The 21617-nt window shown below is 36.9% G+C and overlaps 1 long non-coding RNA gene and 1 pseudogene across 1 annotated transcript; one reads left to right on the forward strand and one right to left on the reverse strand.

Annotated features, from left to right (window-relative positions):
- Nucleotides 1-3903: 3903 nt before the first annotated feature.
- LOC125164468 (cytochrome c-like) lies at nucleotides 3904-7917 on the reverse strand (annotated as a pseudogene).
- Nucleotides 7918-11767: 3850 nt separating this feature from the next.
- Nucleotides 11768-20421, forward strand: LOC125165628 (uncharacterized). Its single transcript, XR_007152163.1, has 4 exons — nucleotides 11768-11975; nucleotides 13811-13939; nucleotides 15694-15825; nucleotides 20322-20421. It is a non-coding gene; the product is annotated as an uncharacterized LOC125165628 (long non-coding RNA).
- The last annotated feature ends 1196 nt before the right edge of the window (nucleotides 20422-21617 follow it).

Below are 21617 nucleotides of genomic sequence, written 5' to 3' on the forward strand. Positions count from 1 at the left end.
GATACCTTACTGTGTATTATGTAATGTTGAAAAAAAAAAACAACCCCAAATCCCTGCCTTCAAAGGGCATAAATTTTGGTGGGGGAGAAGAACAAAAAGCCTCTACATAAATAAATATATAAATACATAGGTACAACATGTATGTTATAAAATTTCAGGTTGACGTTAGAACTGGAAAGTAATAAAGGACAAAAAAGAGGGTCAGGAAAGAAAAGACAAAAGGACAAAAAAGAAGGTCAGGAGGGACTAATTTTGAGTGATCAGGAAGGCATTTCAGAAGCTCATGACCTGTGAATAGAGTCCTGGATAAAGTGAGGAACCAGCCACATGAATATTTGGGGGGAGAAGGTTCTAGGCAGAGTGAAGAGCCACTAACTTAGCTCCCAAAGTCCATCCCAAAACCTTCCGCCTCATCCAAGGCACTATGTGCAAAAAAGGAGAGGTCTCTACGCCTCATACATCCCCAATACCTTTTATTTTTCCAGGCTTAGAGAAAATATCCTCATGCTCTCAGATAGAGCTGTCATCCCTAGGCCCCTCACCAGAGTCTATGGCCTCTGTAAGCAGAAGCATTTCTTTGAAAAAAAAATTTTTTTTTCAGTATATGAAATTTATTGTCAAATTGGTTTCCATACAACACCCAGTGCTCATCCCAAAGGGTGCCCTCCTCAATACCCATCACCCACCCTCCCCTCCCTCCCACCCCCCATCAACCCTCAGTTTGTTCTCAGTTTTTAGGAGTCTCTTATGCTTTGGCTCTCTCCCACTCTAACCTCTTTTTTTTTTTCCTTCCCCTCCCCCATGGGTTTCTGTTAAGTTTCTCAGGATCCACATAACAGTGAAAACATATGGTATCTGTATTTCTCTGTATGGCTTATTTCACTTAGCATCACACTCTCCAGTTCCATCCACGTTGCTACAAAGGACCATATTTCATTCTTTCGCATTGCCCTGTAGTACTCCATTGTGTATATAAACTACAATTTCTTTATCCATTCATCAGTTGATGGACATTTAGGCTCTTTCCATAATTTGGCTATTGTTGAGAGTGCTGCTGTAAACATTGGGGTACAAGTGCCCCTATGCATCAGTACTCCTGTATCCCTTGGGTAAATTCCTAGAAGTGCTATTGCTGGGTCATAGGGTAGGTCTATTTTTAATTTTCTGAGGAAACTCCACACTGTTTTCCAGAGTGGCTGAACCGGTTTGCATTCCCACCAACAGTGCAAGAGGGTTCCCGTTTCTCCACATCCTCGCCAGGATCTATAGTCTCCTGATTTGTTCATTTTGGCCACTCTGACTGGCGTGAGGTGATATCTGAGTGTGGTTTTGATTTGCATTTCCCTGATGAGGAGCGACGCTGAACATCTTTTCATGTGCCTGTTGGCCATCTGGATGTCTTCTTTTTTTTTTTTTTTAAATTTTTTTTTCAACGTTTTTTATTTATTTTTGGGACAGAGAGAGACAGAGCACGAACGGGGGAGGGGCAGAGAGAGAGGGAGACACAGAATCGGAAACAGGCTCCAGGCTCTGAGCCATCAGCCCAGAGCCTGACGCGGGGCTCGAACTCACGGACCGCGAGATCGTGACCTGGCTGAAGTCGGACGCTTAACTGACTGCGCCACCCAGGCGCCCCTGGATGTCTTCTTTAGAGAAGTGTCTATTCATGTTTTCTGCCCATGTCTTCACTGGATTATTTGTTTTTCGGGTGTGGAGTTTGGTGAGCTCTTTATAGATTTTGGATACTAGCCCTTTGTCCGATATGTCATTTGCAAATATCTTTTCCCATTCCGTTGGTCGCCTTTTAGTTTTGTTGGTTGTTTCCTTTGCTGTGGAGAAGCTTTTTATCTTCATAAGGTCCCAGTAATTCATTTTTGCTTTTAATTCCCTTGCCTTTGGGGATGTGTCGAGTAAGAGATTGCTACGGCTGAGGTCAGAGAGGTCTTTTCCTGCTTTCTCCTCTAAGGTTTTGATGGTTTCCTGTCTCACATTCAGGTCCTTTATCCATTTTGAGTTTATTTTTGCGAATGGTGTGAGAAAGTGGTCTAGTTTCAACCTTCTGCATGTTGCTGTCCAGTTCTCCCAGCACCATTTGTTAAAGAGACTCTTTTTTCCATTGGATGTTCTTTCCTGCTTTGTCAAAGATCAGTTGGCCATACGTTTGTGGGTCTAGTTCTGGGGTTTCTATTCTATTCCATTGGTCTATATGTCTGTTTTTGTGCCAGAAAAAATTTTTTTTAAATGTATGTTTAATTTATAGAGAATGAGAGAGAGACAGAGTACAAGCCGGGGAGGAACAGAGAGAGAAGGAGACACAGAATCCAAAGCAGGCTCCAGGCTCTGAGCTGTCAGCACAGAGAACCGGACGTGGAGCTCAAACTCATGAACCATGAGATCATGACCTGAGCTGAAGTCAGAAGCTTAAGTGACTGAGCCACCCAGGCTCCCTTATGCAGAAGCATTTCTGAATGGAGCCCATTAACTTTCCCCTTTGGCAAGAGAATCTCCAGACCTCCAGCACTCTAATGTCCATTTGCTGTCTGGTAGGTGGAAGAGAAAAACATCTCTCATTCTTTTTGGGTCTTCAAAGAAGCCAAAATAAATCACAGATGGTTATTGTAATAGATTATTTTGCTACATTTTGCGTGATAAAATGTTTTAAAGTCTCATTGACTATAGTGTGTACTAAAACCTCAGAACCAGCCTTCAAAAAGGCAAGGAGTAGAAGGTTTTCTATAATTAGTGTACCAAAGTATCCTTATATTAGAAGGTTTTTCATGGTCAACTTATGTGATTATCTTTAGCTATGGGTGATAGAGAGTCCTGGCATAGTGAACAGATGCATAACATTGTCAAGCCACTCAGCTTCTCTGAGTGTTGGTCTCTCATCTGCCCCTACCTGAAATGTTTATTGTGTGCATTAAATAAACTAGTGAGTTTGAAGTTGCTTGGTGGCTGATATGACCTCTGCAGTAAGGCTAAGAATAATCATTTGGAATTGAAGACAACTTTTTTTTTAAATGATCTGTGATTTTGTTTTTAATTATCCTAAGCCTTTAAACATAATTTACAAATTTGTGCTGATAATATATCTTTTGTATTTTAATCCTTCTGATGAGTTGGCAAAAGCATTATTATCAATAATACATACATGGTCATTCTACCATTGGGTTTTTGAATAGGTGTTTAGAAGACAATCCTGAATTATAACTTGGTCTGATTAAGTAAAGCATTTGGAAGCCAAGTTTGCTGCTGTATCTTGTCACACTGAATCTTAAAAACATCTGACCTTATAGATCACCTATAAAAATGTGAGAAATGTTAAATATTCTGTATTTAATATTGTACATAAACCATACTAAAATGCCCTTTGTTAAGCAAAAGGCAACTCTTTAGATGTAGGGAGTTTTAATTAAACTGGTATAGTTAATACCAAAAAGATAAAGTGGACATTGGCAGCTTATCATCAGCCCTTGCCTTTAACAGGCTAACAAACGCAACTTGAAACACAACAGAGTCTTGCTGTTCTCTGAGACAGTGAAGGGATTTCCTCAGTATTTAAATATATCAATATAACCACTTATATAAATCTAAATATAAAACTAATCTCCTATAGGTTTAGAGATGACATTTACCATCTGTGTGAAAAGCTGAACGTTGCTCATCAATTCCAGTCATATCTTCAGAAGGGGAAAACAGTGACAGCACCTGCTGAACCAGAATTACTATCAGAGTTCAAAAAGCTGATCATATGTTTTAACTACAAGCCAATATTACTTAAATCAGCACTGTCCAAAAAAAGTATTCTCTCAGCCGTTCATGGTCTGAATTCTGGTGTATGAGATCAATTTAAATACAGGACACATGAAAGAAGTCATCAGACATTTTTTTGTTGCTGTTGTTTTATAATAAATAAGGCAGAGGCCAACTGTTGCTCCTTAGTAGCTTTTTTTTTTTTTTTTTTTTTTTTTTGAGATAAGCTATCAAGTCTGCTCTTTCCCTTGCCTTCTTAATGCCAGCAAAGATCATTTTTATTCCAGGGATGTACTTTCTGGGATTATCCAGATACTCCATCAGTGTCTCCTCTCTCCAGGCGATGCCTTTGTTCTTGTTGGCACCTGTGTACGAAAATCCAGGGGCCTGACCTGTCTTTTGCCCAAATAAACCATGGAGGTTTGGCCCAGACTGTGCTTCTCTCCCTTTTCCGTGGTATGGCACTGGGCACACTTCTGAACAAAAATCATCTTGCCTTCTCAACATCACCATTAAAATTTGCTCTTTTGACGTGTGCGAAATGAAGGTGACAGCTTGTAAGCTGGACGTCCCACTGTCTACTCAAGACAAATTTAATTTCAAATTCTGGTTCTGCCACTTACTAGATGTGGTTAAGTTTCTTTTCCAAGTCTTGAATTCCTCACCCGTAAGCTGAACATTCATTCAAAAAACATTTTGGTAGCTTACATACATAACCAGATAATGTGTTAAGTGTTAGAAAATAACAATAATTATGATAATAATACTCATTGTGAACTCAAGTTTGTCTCGAGGAATAAATTACTTACCTATAGGATCTGTTGCATTGTTTGGTGCATAGTAAGTGGAAGTAACTATAAATATATGAGTAACGTTTGTATCTTTGGTTCAGATACTTTCCTTGAACTGTAGATTTGTATATTGAACTGCCTACTTGCTCTCTTGGCTTGTATAATATAGATATTTCAAATTTAACACATCAAAATAACCCTATTTTTTTCCTTTTTTTCCTGCCATCGTCCTTATCTTCATAAATAGCAAAATCATCCTTTAATTTGTTTACTCATCCTTGACCTCCTGTTTTCTCTCACATGCTACATCCAGTTTTGCCAACAGATTCACCACCATTTTGTAAATAATGAAAGGAAGGCTTATAGAGTTTAAGAATTGTGTACATGATCCCACAGCTTGTAAAATAAGTAGGGACATCAGAATTCGAATTCAAGTCTTCTCATTTCCAGTCCATTGCTATTTCATTTTACTATTATGTATTTTTTAAAAGTTTATTTATTTATTTTGAGAGAGAGACAGAGAGAGCGAGCGAGCAAGGGAGAGGCAGAGAGAGAGAGAGAGAGAAAGGGAGAAAGAAAATCACAAGCAGACTCTGAGTTATCAGCATGGAGCCCATTGTGGGGCTCAAACTCATGAACCACCAGATCATGACCTGAGGTGAAACTGAAAGTCGGATGCTTAACCAAGTTAGCCACCCAAGCACCCCTAATATACTTTTTGTTATACTATTTTATGGTATTAGGGCATGAGTAAAGATTCTTCTTTATCATCTTGGTTAATTCAATAAACTAGTACATATTGATTTAATGCTCATAATTATCACCTCTCTCAAATACCAGAGGATATAAATGTAGCCAGAAAATTATGAAGACTATTCAAAGAAAACTGTTTGTTTCTGAAAATCCAGTTTCAATAGGAGGACAAAAGGAGGTTTATATTCTTACATAAATAGAGCTCTAATGGAGAGCAAGTTTTCAATGAGCCTGCAGTAGGAAGCTACTATCATACAAAACTGATGGCATCTTTCGGAATCTGTTAAAAGCAACAACATAAGTAATAGAGGGAATTGGAAGTCTCTTCAGATATCCATTCTGTCTAGTCATGAGGAAATCTCTGGGACATTAGGAATGGTAACGGTTTTGTTTTCAAGCAAAATAAACACTCTTCTCTGTTGCCAAACATTAGTCAGAAACCTAACAGGGAAAGAGTGAGGTGGAGAGAGAAAAACTAGAAAGAACTTATCTTTGCTGATGTAAAGAATGCTGAGTATAACTGCAGTATTAATTGCAGTAAAAAGGCACTAATTAGACTTGCATTTGGTGTTGAAAGCAGCAACTTTCTCTGTGATTTCTTAAACCCGTATTTAAATGAAAATATGGTCACCCAAGAAAATGGTTTGATTAAAACTCTTCACTTTCGACATGGGTAATTACCACAATATATTTTTATTGCAGTTTCTTTGAATATTAGTTATCTATTTAATTTTATGATGCCTGTCACTGACATACCTAACTGCCAGAATTTGATAGGGTGATACACTTATCATTAGTGCTTACTGATGTGTGAATTAAACATTGGTATAAAAGATGCTTCTCACAGTTATGGAAATGTTCATTAAATTGGTAAGTATAAAAACGCTTCTTTTGAGCAATTTTTAATTTAAGCAGTTATAAATGTATTACACATAAGGGTATTCTGATTCATGTATTTCGGGATAGAGGGAAAAATGACTTTGGCAGGTTCCCTCTTAGAGTCATCAAATAGTGTCTGTTTTTCTAATTAAGTATTTTGACACAAACTTTGAATGTAATAAGGTAATATTAAAATACTGTTTGCAGAAATATAACTCATAAAGCCATAGGATGATGAGCTGCCAAAAAGGGATAATTTTTAACCCTTTAAAAATTATGGTATAGAGACTGGGGGAGAGGTGGTAGTGCAGTTGTGTTTCCTGTTGGTGGGAGCACATGTGTCTTCACCAGTGAGGGCTGTGGCTTTGGGGAGAGGGAGAGAATGACCCGCACTAGGAGAGGATTTGAAACCATGATAATGAAGTCCATTTTGAAAGTCACCAGAATGTTTAATCTAGAGAGAGAAAGGTATAGACGGATGTGTAGTCGTCTTAATTTTTTTTTTTTTCCCTGAGACAGACACTCTGGTTAGCTGATGTCTTTGCTATACTGGTTAGCAAAAATTTTGAATTTCACCACTGCCTCTGTCTACCACATGAGATTTCCCTCAAGTGTGTCTGAGGCTATTATAATGAGGGAGATTTTTTTTTTCACAGAGCTACTAAAAGATCTGTCAATTGAAAGGATCCGTTCTCCATTAAAGGCAGTAGGGATTATGAATAATGTTAATATATTTTTTCTGAATAGAAGTATACAGAAAAAATACTTTGAATATATACATATATTCCAGAAAAAATATGTTTTTGGAACGAGGAACTAAATGGAAGCAGGATTCACTAATAATTTGACAGTTATGTAAGGAGTAATGTATAAAACTTCTGTTGACTGGTGCCATATTTTCAATTTATTTAAAGAACTTTTGGTGTTCATTATAGACTGGAATTCTGGCTGTCCAGTGCCTACCTGCTCCTGCTCCTTAATACAACTTTGGTTGGATGGCATGTTTATTGGAAAGCTACATAATAAAATCAAGTAGAACTTAAATGTCTGGGATACAGACTCTTAAGTTCATCGTAACTCTAAAATGCTATAATAAAATATCAAGAGAAAAGATGGTATTTGGATACCATGAAAATCAAAAACATCTTGATTGAAACTATTCAGCTAGCCAATTGATCTGTTTTTGTATGTCTTGAAATTAAGACAAAATGATTATAGCTACAGACTAATTACCAGAAAGAACAGGCAGTAAAATTCATGCACTGTTCTTCCCATTTGGACTGTCTCTCAAAAGATTAGTATTAATCCTTGATTATAGAATCTTCCAAATGAAAATGATTGCATTTTTGACTTTTAGAATGAGATTTTTAAAAATTGTGAAGTTGATATCCAAGGTGGAGAACCAACATTTTCTTTTATTACTAAAGTTACCTGTGATTTCTAATTAAGACAGAGGCAGTTTGCTGAAGATTGTGTGAAATGTAAATATGTAAATTTTATAGTCAGCCTTTCATTTTAAACCATTAAACTATGTAAGTAATATTTTTTTTAAAATAAAATTACTCCTTGTAAAATGTTCCAATCAAACCCATGGGGTAAATACTATGCTCTGTGTGTGTGTGTGTGTGTGTGTGTGTGTGTGTGTGTGTATCTGTTAGTGGCCGTGGATTTGCTATGGTTCGCTCATACTTTTTGCTGGCCTGATGTTGCAGTGGGCCAACAACTGTGATTGTCCTGTCATCTTGTCTTTGTTAATGCAGGGATCTCACTAGCTTAGGTCTTTAATATAATTCTCATTTAAGAACTTGGTCATGGCTCATGGTAATTATCCAAGAGCTAAAAAATTCAGTTTATGACTTAGACTTGTTTGCTCTTCATTACCACATTAAGTAGGAAAACTATGAAATATTAGAGATAAACTTATAAAGAAGGAAGCTATACCTACATGAAGAAAACTATAAAATCTGTTGAAATTCTTTAACCAATCTGAAAAACAGCATTCTCTTGGCTGCGAAGACTCAATAATATAAAATGTCAGTAATACCAGATTCATACATACACTTGATACAACTCCAGCTAGAATCCCAATATTTTTAAAACACTTTGGACAAAATGATACCATTTAAATGTGAAAGAATGAACAACATGGCTAGCCAAAAATGTTAGTAAAAGATGAACAGTGGGAATAAATTTGTTTTAACAGATATTAAAATATTAATCTATTATTAATAAACAATATGGTATTAGTATAGTACCAGAAATATATACTGGAAGGAAAAAAAAAGAAGCTCAAGTTAGTATATAAGGGATTTAATATATGGAAATTTTATGGGAACAAATTTTTTATGTAGTAAGTAGTTTTCATACAATTAGCTATTCATTTGGAAGAGTGTAAAAATGGGCTCTTTATTCCTTTTATCATATACAAGATACAAAACCCAACAGGAGTAAGGATTTATGCATTACAAATTCATTGAAATAAGTTAATTTTCTACCTTCTACCAGTTAAGTTGGTGAGATTTCCTTCTTCCCTCCCTTCTTTTCTTCTCTTTTCTTTTCTTTTCCTTTTTTCCTTTATTTTCCTTTCTTTCCTTTTTCCTTCCTTCCTCTTTCTTTCTTTCTTTCTTTCTTTCTTTCTTTCTTTCTTTCATTCTGCCTTCCTGCCTTCCTTCCTCTCTTCCCTTCCCTTCCCTTCTTGCTTTTTTTAAAATTTAAATTCCATTTAGTTAACATACAGTATAATATAAGTTTCAGGTGTACATTATGGTGATTCAACACTTCCATATAATATCCAGTGCCCATTACAAGTGCACTCCTTAATCCCCATCACTTATTTCACTCTCCCCCCACTGACCTCCCCTCTGATAACCATCATTTTGTTCTCTAAGGTTAAGAGTCTATTTCATTGCTTGCCTCCCTCTCTTTCTTTTCCTTTGCTCATTTGTTTTTTTCTTAAATTCTACACATGAGTGAAATCATATGGTATTTGTCTTTTTCTGACTGACTTATTTTGCTTAGCATAATTCTCTAGCTCCATTCGTGTTGTTGCAAATGCCAAGATTTCTTTTTTTATGGCTAATATTCCGTTGTTTATGTACCATATCTTCTTTATCCATTTATCAGTCAATGGGCACTTGGGCTGTTTCCATAATTTGGCTATTGTAGATAATGCTGCTGTAAATACTGGGGTGCATGTATCCCTTTGAATTAATATTTTTGTATCCTTTGGGTAAATACCTAGTAGTGCAATTGCTGCATTATGGGGTAGTTCTATTTTCAACTTTTCGAGGAACCTAGTTGGAGAGGTTTTCCAAAAGTAAAGATAAATCATGGTAAGCCATGTGAACATACACACATACATGCGTGCACGTGTGCGTGCGCGCGCGCGCGCACACACACACACACACACACACACACAGGGTGAAAGCCATAGAAAACTAAATTCTAGGTTACTAACATTGATGACCTCAATGGAGATATGATGATTTAAAGAAAGGTAGAGCAAAGACAAGAAAAACAAACATACAAGAAAGAAGCAGTTAATAAAAAGTTAATTAAAAAAAGTTAATAAAAAAGTTAATAAAAGTTCACAGTAAAAATTACCCTGAAGGATGTAAAAGTGTGTATGTGTGTGTGTACACATTAAAATAATTGTGGGCACTGGGCAGTAAAGTGTTAATAGTGGATGTTGCAGCTTTGAATTTCTAATGATTTTTGCTTCATTTTGCTTTTATGTTTTGATTAAATTTCATTTGCAAAGCACATTTTATGATTATATAAACAGAACAATAACTAATGAAGGATTTCTGACTGGAGGGCAGTCAGACCTGAGGGATAAGAAGAGGGAAGGGGAAGAGTCTTCCATATGCACAAGAAGATGCTAAGAGACTCTGTATTGCAGCAACTGTTCATAGTTTTTTCTTCCCTAAAATTATTGACATGTTAAATAAAATCACAATTTGTTATGGAATATGAAGATTTTTATATTTTCTTTTAATTTTTACAGTGTTTGTGGAAAAAAAGGGATAAGCTTATAGCAAAAGGAGGAAAATAATTTTTACTGCTTCTGTAACTGCTATGGTTTTGCACTGTGTCAACTACCCTTGGTCTCTTTCCCACTTTTCTTTTCTCTGCGTGGTTTTGGATTAGGGTTGCCAGAAGAGAAATATATATGAATGAGATTTGGGAGGCAAAAATGAAGCAGTAGCTATTATGTTCTGATATATGTACCTAATGAACTTATGAATCTGGCTGAATAGACTTAGATATTGCCAGATAGGTTTTTGTGTGTGTATGCATTTTTGTTGTGAAAAGACAAAATGAGAAGAGAGAGATGAACTCAAGAAGAAACTGTTTGGAATAGAATTGGGAGAATTTAAGGAATTCTTTTTAAGCAAAATTAGAGGAAATGTATAGTATTCAGGGTTTCTTGTGTTAAAAAAATAGTTTTTCATCTTCAGTGTCTCCCAGCAAGATTCTCAGTCAGTGTTGACATCCAAGCAAAGATCAAATCTAGGGTAGTACAAATGAAGAACTCTAGAGTATGCCTGTGAGACCCTTTGTTGTGACCTGAGAAGAACTTAAGAGTGTGCTTACCAGGTATTCTAAGAATACTCTGGTATGCTTTCTCGGCTAGAAAATAAAGGCCCTGAAGGATCTTAAGGGTATGACTCTTAGATATTTTCAACCAGGCAACAATGCTTCAAAGTATCTTAATGTCATTGTCCCACGGGACCTTGTTGCTTAGACCCAGTATTGTTTGGAAAGAAAGTGCAGTTTAACTTTTGCTGAATGAAGTGGATTATGATTTGACACACAGGAAGCACACAAAGCTTTTAAAGGAATTACATAAGCTTGGTATGAGAAGGATGAGATAGTATAAAATGAAAAGGTTTTATTCCCTTAACCAGGCTGAATATAACTACTTAGTTACAAGGATGGCTATTCTCAGGGGCATAGCATGATTCAGAGGGCAGAGCCAACGTCTTTGAAGGAGCAGTCAAAGCTCCAGTGAGACAATCCCAGGAAGCATGACTGTTAACAAGAAACTGGCAACACACTCAAATGGATTTCAGAATTGCTGCGGACCTGCTGTGTGCTTCTCATTTTGTCCATTTGTGAAGGGGAATATCTATTTTAGTTATTCTGTGCTTTCTAATCAGTGTGTGGGGTGTATATGGTGGCAGCCATTTGTCTATTTAACAGTCTTCAGATTGACAGCAACCATACATGAGGAACCAAACCCAGGGAAACACAGCACAACTGTACCTGGACCTGACTCAGACCACAAGATCTTGGAGTCTGAGCCTGATGATACAATGGGACAAAAATGTTGGAACTGTTGAGAGTTAGTGGGAGAGGCATGAATTTAGGTGGCCCAAGGGTAGACTGTGATAAATAGTAAAAAAAAAAAAAAAAAAAAAAAAAAAGCTCTTGTGAATTCGGTTCCTCTTTACACAATTAGACATGCTCCTACTTATGTCAAAGAGTAGAGTCTAATTTCCTTCCCTTTGAATCTGGACTGAACTTAGTGCTTTTTTTGACCAACAGACTGCACTGAAAATGATTTTTTTTTAAGTTTTAGAGAGAAATTGAGCATGTGAGTCGGGTAGAGGGGCAGAAGGAGAGACAGAGAAAATCTTAATCAGTCTCCATGCCTGCATGGACTCCAACATGGGGCTCGATCCCTCAACCCTGGGATCATGACCTGAACTGGAATCAGAAGTCAGACACTCAATTGACGGAGCCACCCTGGGACCCCTGCAAATGAAAATGACTTTATGGGACTTCTGAAGCTAGGTGATACGCTTTACTGCTTCTGCTTTGTTCTATTGTAATGCTTGCTTATGAGACATTCTGTTTTAGAAATTAGCTGCTGCTATATGAAGCCCAGCAACGTGGGAAGAACACTTGTAGGCACTCCAGGTGAACACTCCAACTGAGGTCTCTCCAAGAGCCAGCATCAGTTGCCATCTTAATGAGCAGCTCAGCTGAGCCTTAGCCGTTGTCTTACTCCAGTTGCATAGGAGAACCCAACTGAGCACCACCAGCAGAGCTCAGTCAATTCGTAGAACTGTGAGAGAGTGTAATAAATTGCCTTAAGCTACTAGATTTTATGATGATGGTTTGTTATGTGGCAAAACACTAACATCTTGTCACACTTAGCACACTTACTTTTCTCTGCATGGTATGTCTTTGATACTTTTCAAGCCTTCCAGAAGCAAATCTTTTATCTGGCCTCTACTTCAAAACTCTAAAATTCACTCTCTTTTTGTTACCAATTCACTTGTTTCTGACTCTCGCTTTTGCACTTGAGATATAATTTGTCTCATGTTAATTTGCACTTAGTTACATTTTGTTTTCAAAAGTCCTTGATTCATTTTTAAGTGACATATCCTCTGCTTTTTGCATTCAATTATAGATTTCTCAAGACAGACTCAGTCTTTTACTCTCCCAATCCTTTACAGCCCTGAAGTTTATTCTGATCACTCAGTGATTTTAACTACTTAAACCTCTTACAGAATGCTTTTTGGAATTGGAGGATGAGTTTTTACATTGTCCTAGCAACCCTACTGAACTTGTTTAATAACAACTGTTAATCACTGCATGAAATTTTCTGTTCTACACTACATTAATGGTTTGAAAATCTGGGGACTCTTTTCTTATTTTTCTCTGATCCTGTCTTGATTTGGCCCATCTACCAGTCTTCTTCATTTCCTACCCCTGTGACGCTGGTGGTTTTCTTGTCTTATGCCAAGCTTTTTCTTGCCTTAAGATTTGCCTTTAGGTTTTCTTCAACCCGAAGTTCTCTGTCCTGGCTCCTTCATACCTTCCTTCTCTCAGCTCAAATGTCATATCCTCAGAGATCTTTTCTGACCATCTACTCCAAAGTACTCCAAACTCCACTCCTGTCTCTATCCTTTTATTTGACTTATTTTCATAGCCTTTATCATTATATGGAATTATCTTTCTCATTTGTTTGCTTGCTTGTTCTATGGCTCCCCTTAATCTTGTTGTCCTCCTCTCTCACTAGTAATGTGAAGTCTAAGAAAGAAGAGGGTTTTTTTTTGGGGGGGGGGTTAGCTTATTTCAGTTATTGCTGTATTCTCAGAGTATGGCAAATGCCTGGTGCATCATAGACATTCAATAGTTTTTTTGTTGAATGAGTGAATGAGCTCTCATATTCCTCTCCCCATCAGCATTGGGTGGGCCTTGGGCAACCAGCTCAACCCAGGAGCTCTTGATCCTGCCCATTGGGAACTACAATAACAGCACCTGGTCTGGCTGGTGGACGTGGTAACAGTGTGGAGCTTTAACAAGTTTGAAAAAGCTCAACTCACTCTGCTATTAAATGGAAATATTGGAATCTTAGACTTATTAATATTTTTGTGCTTAAAATCTGTGTTTATGCTTCAACAAGCCAGAATTGGAATGACTGGGCACCAAAATGAAACATTTTATTTTAAATTATTTTAATTACTTTGCCAAATGGAATAAGGTTTAAAAAATTTAAAGACAAGCATTTTCATTAGCTTAACCTATAGGCAGAATATCTGCTTTCTCTTATTTAAATACGTATTGCAGCTTAAATAATGGAATCGGTTGTTAACCTTAACTTATTTATTGTCATACAGGTTACTTTCTCTGTAAATGCATAACATTATAAGTTCCAGAGGAAGCAATGTGGCATTCAAGATTCTACAAGGAGAATCAAGGAGAGTTGCCTGTAATAAATTTGGACATTTTTCGTTCTTTAAAAATATGTAAGTTTTAGACTTCTTAAGCTCATCCATATCATATTTTTCTCCTTCCAGGCTCACAGAAGGATTATGTTTTCCCTCAGCCTTGCAATTGGGAAGGGCCATGTAACTAGTTCTGGCCAATGGGCTATGAGCACAAGAGACTTGTAATTTTGTCATGTAATCACTGGCTTGGGACCTGCAGCTCTCTCTTTCCCTTCCGTGGCGTCTCAGGAGGCTACACATTCCAGATGGTGCACACATAAGATGGGAGAACCTCTATAAACCGGGCTCCCTCAGTGACTCTCTGGTGACCTATGTGGAGTCTGTAGCATGGGTCCCTGAGTCACTGAGTCCCTAAATGACTGTCTGTGGATCTGTTTGGGAAACATAGCATGAGCCAGAAATTATAGTTTTGTCCACTGAGATTTGGTGGTTGATTGTTACTGCATTGTAGCCAATCCTAAATGCATAATATAGTTGAGGAGTAGGAGCTGGGGTTGATTTTTATTAGCTTATATCGAGTTGAAAAGATTTATAAATATTAATAAAATCACTTTAAACTACCTTGCCATTTTTTTTAAAGAACAAAGAAATTTGTGCAATGTATGCTTGCATTTAATAAAGGGGAATACTTTGTGTATTCCGGATTTTTCATGGTTGTATGGAAGGAATGATCATGTACTGAGGTATGTGGTTTTGGTATTACAGATGCCTTGATCATATGTGGATACAGAGGGGAAAACTCCAGGTCTTCTGTGATTTTATTTCACAACGCCATCTTTTATTTGCACTTAAAAGTAGCTGCAGCTACTAACACTTAAGATATTTTTTTCAGCTTTCATTGCCATGTAAATTAGCATTTTTATTACCACAAATTATTCTTGTTTGCTAATTCCAAAGATGTCCAAAAGCAAGAACAGCTTCCCGAGCTGTTAGACTTTGGAAGAGAATAGTAAATCAACGGGTAGATAGGACCATATATCATATTAAACACAGGGAATTCACCACAAAATCATTACACTAAAAAGCGACAATTTTGATTGATTAAAATGGTATGGGCTGGATAGTGTTAAATCACTATGAGTGATATGACATTATAATTTTACATAGCATATTTCTGCCAAGACAATGAAGGTAAAAGGCATTGTCATCAGATGATAACAGACAATAAGAAGAATCCTGATGTTAGATTTATTACCTGGTTTAGATTTAGAAAGAAGTAATTCTTGTCCTGTTCCACTTATCAAATGACTGTAAATTCAGTGATGATGTAAAATTCTAAGGCAGAGCCACTTATAGGTTTGACAAAGTGCCAGCTATAAAGTATTTATTGTTCTCAGTGGTTCTGCCTTACACACTTAAATATTTATCAGAAACATAAGCCCCTCTGATAAATGTTTCTGATCTTTGTGGCTAGATTTTTTTTAACATTTAGGTTTTTCATCAGAAGCCATGTCTATATTTTTATTATCTTAATAACTTTGAGCTTATAATTTGAAAAGGCAATATGTGAGTTTTAAAATTTTATTTCCTTTAACTTCTGCTTTTAAATGTAACATTTTTGAGGCAGTATTCTAAGTTATAGATGAAGACTTCCTTATTTTGCCATTGCTATAGAGATGGCTCAGACAAATTTTCTGAATTTTATCCTGATGTGTATACCAGATGAGAATTACATTGATGATGGTCTAGGTGTAGTCAGAGAAAATTTATAGCATCCAGGTATATTAGGTAATTGTTTTAACGCCACCTGTCTCCATATTTTGTTTCTGAAGGACACAGGCACAGCCAGTTTCTTATGCCCAGCATAGGGGAGACCTTGTTTGGGAGCACGGCTGAACTGGACCAGGGATTAGCACCCGCAGCAGAGAAAGGCAGCACTCTCCTGGCTAGTGATCTGTGTGGAGGTATGTCAGGCATGAGAACCTCAGGAAAGAGAGATATTCTGCCTAAGAGATAGGAGACTGGACCTTGTTAGACTTTCTGAAGGCATTCAAAGGTGAGACGCACAAATGGTAAAGCAACTCAGAAGCATAGAGACTCCCAAAAGGAAAGCGATTAGTAGACTCTATCATGTTGCCAAAGCTGCCATATGCAAAAGCCAACCACTGAAATAAGAACAAAGTCATTGAGCAGTAGATATTACAGAAGCTGAAATAGAAAGTAGTGGAGCCATCAGGAATTTAGAACTTGACATTTCAGAAGGCTAAAAGTGGGCTGGGTTGCTACAGTAAAGCTGTTGAGATTATTATTATTATTAGTTTGTTATTCTTCATACAGCAAACTAACTTCAACTATATTAAATTGGGCTTCTCACTCTTCCTCCAACTTCAAAAAATCTAACACAGCTAAGAAAATATAATAAATTTATAAGATCACAGAATTTCAGCTCTAGAGGGGAATTTAGAGATGTCTTACCAAAATGTTTTTCTATTTATTTTTACCATGAAGATTTCAGCACAAGAGAGGATAATAACAAAGTCCCTTGTTTTGCTCTACCGGCTAATCAGACACTGTGATCATAATTTCTTAAGGCCATATACATATTTTAAGTGATTGTTTCTTCCAACCCTGGTACAAAGTAGGAGCTCAATAAGTGCTTTTTGAAGAGCAAGTCAGCAAAATCTTATGGCATTTGAGAGTTTTGATTTGATTGCAGAGCTGGTTAGTTCTAAATAGTTAAAAGAAGGGATATGGTGAAAAAAAAGAGGGAATAGACTTTTATTTGCCCCTGCCTACTCTATTTTGCTGAAACTTTCTCTTCTGCACCCCACACATAACACTCTCAGACTCATGCTTAAATAAAGGGGTTATTAGCCTTGTTATCTGATTAAGGAGGTTTTATATCCATCAAAATTGGTCCTGGAAAATTCATTGCAGAAGGCTAGCATTTGGGGTTCAAAATTGCATGGGCAATGGGGCACTGACAGCATCCAAGTAACTTACAGTTAGGGATGTACATTTGCCTAGATTCATGGATTAAAAGTGAAAAAGGTTTTATGTTTGGAACATTTTCTGATTCAAGGATAAGGAAGGTTAGTGTGAAGCTAGGTTCTCTGACCCTCTGATGATTTACATGGAGCTTTCTGTATCAGTGTCATTTTCTTGAATATCAAAGGCTAAAGAGTATTTTGAATAAATCAAATCTTAAAAGAAGTCTCTGAGAAATATTACATATCTGTTGAGCAGGTTAAGAAGGAGACAATTAGTTGAAGCCAGGGACACTTCTTCAATTTTAGCCACCTCTGAAGGACCAACAGTGAGAGCGATCAAAGTCACACCTGCCACTTTGTTTTAACTTTCGGTTTTGTTTTCCCTTGAGATAAAGCCTTCAGAGCCAGAATAAACAATTCTGCAAAATAACATGTAGCAAAGAAAGAATTCTATTTCTGATCTTCATCTGGGGTTCATCTTAGGAGTTACAAAAATAAATCCTTATTTTTGGACAAATTCTGAATTGTGGTCTGTATTGGAGGGTTGTGTTCCTTTTGATAAGAAGCTTTCCTAGTCTACATTTCATACAAAAGGACTGCTGAGAATTGAGATGACTTATGACACATTATTAAGGACTTGGGTTTAGCATAGAGAAAAACCCAGCCATTTCCATACTGCTCTGCCTTGGAGAAGCGGGAAATACTCCAGGTCAAGGGCATATGCAAGGGCAAATTCTATTCGTTCACAAAATTATTTTACTCACAGTACCAGATGGGGTTGTTTGGATTCTGTATGACACAGCAGTCCTTCCTTATTTATTTTTTATTTTTTAAGTTTTTATTTATTTACTTATTTATTATTTTTAAAATTTAATTATTTTTTATTTACATCCAAGTTAGCATATAGTGCAACAATGATTTTGGGAGTAGGTTCCTTCATGCCCTTACCCATTTAGCCCATCCCCCCTCCCACAACCCCTCCAGTAACCCTGTGTTTGTTCTCCATATTTATGAGTATCTTCTGTTTTGTCCACCTCCCTGTTTTTATATTATTTTTGCTTCTCTTCCCTTATGTTCATCTGTTTTGTATCTTAAAGTCCTCATATGAGTGAAGTCATATATTTGTCTTTCTCTGAGCAGTCCTTCTTTAAATTCTAGAACAAAATAAATCCTAAAGAAGGCAAAGTCAAGAAAAGTTTGGAGTCCTTATTTGTGTGAAATGAAAGAAAGAATAAGGGAGTTAGCTGATGATCCTGTAACTATGTGAACTTTGTATCATGCACTGTGTACAAAAACAATTTCACATGTTGAGATGTGTATGCTAAAGGAGATCTTAAAATTGCCCTTCCAATGTTCAGGATTGCTAGCATTTGTGAGGGAAGTCTTATGCCTTCCCAAGGAGATAAATAAGATCATCTTAATATGCTCATAATTTTTTATGAGCCAGACCTTTGTTTTAAGAATCAGTTCTAAAGGACTCCGGGGACTTTGGCTATCTTATCCTAACTTAAAAGAAGTCTGGAATTTGAAAAAGGCTCTTTCTAGTTTGATAAATTCTCATTCTGCATTAGCTGAGGAAGTTTTCATTCTCCTTGACCTAGGGTTATTCTTGAGTGTTGGGGGACCGACTTACATGCTATATGAAGCTTCTTGAGAGGATGTTAGTATTCACACAAGATGTGGGCTATGATTTGAGACCTTCCCCAGTTCCAGCAGTCAACAGTACAGGGCAAATAGGATTGGTGAATACTGAAATTCGAACTAAAAATTGCCTCTTTAATTGCTTACTTATGTGGATGCTTGATATCCATTAATTGTTGCTTTTAAAAATTGAGACTATATCCGTACATCAATCCACCCTATATGTTTTGATGCATTTCAAAATTAAATTTTCTGGTATAGATTCCAATCAGTATCCCTCATCAACCAAGCACTTTAACATAATGCATGCTAGAATTTAGTATTTGTTTTTTTTTTTCAGTTATGATTAAAGATAGTGGAATTCTCTTCTGAAGTTTACGATTTGATGATTTTGGCAAATGTATACTCCCTTGTAACCCCAGCAGAAATTTCCTTTGCACCCTTTCCCAGGCAATCCCTGCTTGTACCCCACTGTTCTGATTTTTTAAAAATGTTTACTTATTTTTGTGAGAGAGAGAGAGAGAGAGAGAGAGAGAGAGAGAGAGAGAGAGTGGTAGAGGGGCAGAGGGGGGACAGAGGATCTGAAGTGGGCTCTGTGCTGAAGTTGGACGCTTGACTGACTGAGCCACCCAGGCTCACCCAAGCCACCCACCTTGTTCTGATCTTTTTCAGGATGGATTAATTGTGTTGTTCTAGAACTTCATAAAAATGGCATCATTCATATCTACACTCTTTGTAAGATTTTCACTGAGCATGTTTTTGAGACTTCATCATATTGTTATAAGTATCTGTGGCTCATTTATTTTTATTGTTGAGTACTACCTCAAATGTAATGACTAATTTGTTTGTCCTTTGTTGAAGGACACCTGTTTCCAGTTTCATTTCATTTGAATGAAGTCGCTACAAGTCTTTGTGTGGTTGTATGTTTTCATTTCTCTTGGATATATACTATGGAGTGGAATGGCTGGCTGGTCATAGCAAAGGTGCATATTTAGTTTTATATACATTTTCCTGAGTGAAAGGGAATGATATTTTTCCTAATTGTCACTGTAGACTCCCATCTGTAATGATTTTAATGTTTTAATTCTCCTATGCCACATTCTACTCTGAAGACGAGTATAGGAATATTGTTTTCATCATAGTATAACAATCCAGGGCTGAGCTGGGGATAGGGTCAGGAAGCAAGTGTTCTGAGTTAATTCAGAGCCCTCTGTGCATTACTGTAGTCACTTCTGGATGGGTGGGAAGGTAGCTGTATTATACTACTGTGAAATAGTTGACAGACTAAGCTCTATACTATACAAAATGTATTAGAAGAGGCTAAACATAATGTATAGTAATGGTGTCAGTGTTTTCACTAAATTTGTAAGACTTATTGAAGACATTAGTAGCTATATGTGTAAAAAACTATAGACCCAGTTCTATAGGTTAAGTTCATGCACCTTGGATTTCTACTACTTAGGTTCAGTGTATACTTTGTTCTTCATTGAGTTCATGCTAGTCCTCTATAAGCGTCTAAACAAAACCCTGATTTATAAGTTTGTCGATTTTTTTAACCATAGAAACTGGCTAATATATGGTAAGATTTGAGCCATGGCATGTCTAACGTATATTATTTTATACATAGGAAAAAACCTTCTAAACATGATGCATGCCTATGAAGTTTTCACAAGTTAGAAAATAATATATGTTTTTCTAATTTCTCTTGATTGAAAATATGATCATTGGAATTTTCTAGATGTAAGTTTTTAATGACCTTACTTATACTTACCTAAGTTATTTCCCATTTTCCCCATTGACTTTTTAACTTTAGGATTCTTTTTTACCAGGGCTATTCTGAAAGGATCTTTGTGATAATCCAGGAGACTGTCCCTATTTTAAGGTCAGCTGATGAGCAAATCACTTCCATCGGCAACTTTGCACCGTTAAGAGCAGAAACTTCAAACACTGGGTCTGTCATTTTCTAGGGTGTCCTTTAGTATATCCCGTTTTGTCCTGGACAGATTGCAAAAGGGATCCTCCACTGGGTGGGACAATTAGAAAGTGGTGCCAGGATGCACAGGTTGTTTGGGAAATAAAGGACAGATTTCAGCACCACCTCCCCAGGGTATAGCCTGTACACGGCAGCCTCCTGGCATTTTCTATAGACTGACTCCCATGTCTCTCACCTCTGCCTTAGACTTTATTTGTTCCATACTCTGAGCCACCAGAGGGAGACCTGTGTCTTTTGAAGTTCCCAAGGGCCTAGTCTAGCATTGAAAACAGAATAAACCCTCTGGACCCTGTTCTGCTGAGATCTGTGGGTGGCAATACAAAACTACCATCTTTAAACAAAATTTAAGCATTTTTAAATAAAAATTTACAGATTTAAAAGCCATTACAAGCAATCTTAGTTTATGGTAATTAAAAAATAAATGAGGCTTCAATCTTCTATGAGGAATCAAGGCCAAGTGCCCTGTTATCATCTGTGTAGGCCTAAGGAACCCAGACATGGCCAGGAACCTTTGGAGGAAGAATTTCTCTGTATCCCCATTAACTCTGACTTCCAGTTTCCCTGAATAAAGTAAGTGTCTGACATTTTATGAAGACAAATTTTCTCGATAGGGTTCACTCAATGTAGGATTTCTCTGCTTTTAGCTTTATTAAGCTTCCTGGACACTTTGAGGGTGAGAGTTCTAGATGTCTTGTAGTCATTTTGTTATTCCACAGCTGCTCCTAAAATCAGACATATTAAGGAATGTGTCGAGGCACAATGTCTAGGACGCATTGTTGAAAGTACAAAAAGGAATTTGGAAAGAAGTTTTAGGACACTAATGACAAACATCATGTGTTTCCCAACTTTTCTTGGGGCTGTTTTTAAATGGAAAGTTGTGATAGTTTGTAGCAATTCCTCATGTGTCACTCTATTAAATACTCTTCCATTTGTCACGGGACAATAGTTACCTCTATAGGTAAGAACATCTGCCTTCCTGGAACTGAAGGTTTGAAGCATTAGACCAGCTGAACTAATTCAGGAAAAGGGTGTGTGTGTGTGTGTGTGTGTGTGTGTGTGTGTGATAATAATAGACCTTAAAGAACCTTTAATGATGAGATCCTAAAATTGTTAAAGGTTCTTTTGGATCTGT

This window comes from Prionailurus viverrinus, chromosome A1 (assembly GCF_022837055.1).
Source record: "Prionailurus viverrinus isolate Anna chromosome A1, UM_Priviv_1.0, whole genome shotgun sequence".
NCBI lineage: Eukaryota > Metazoa > Chordata > Mammalia > Carnivora > Felidae > Prionailurus > Prionailurus viverrinus.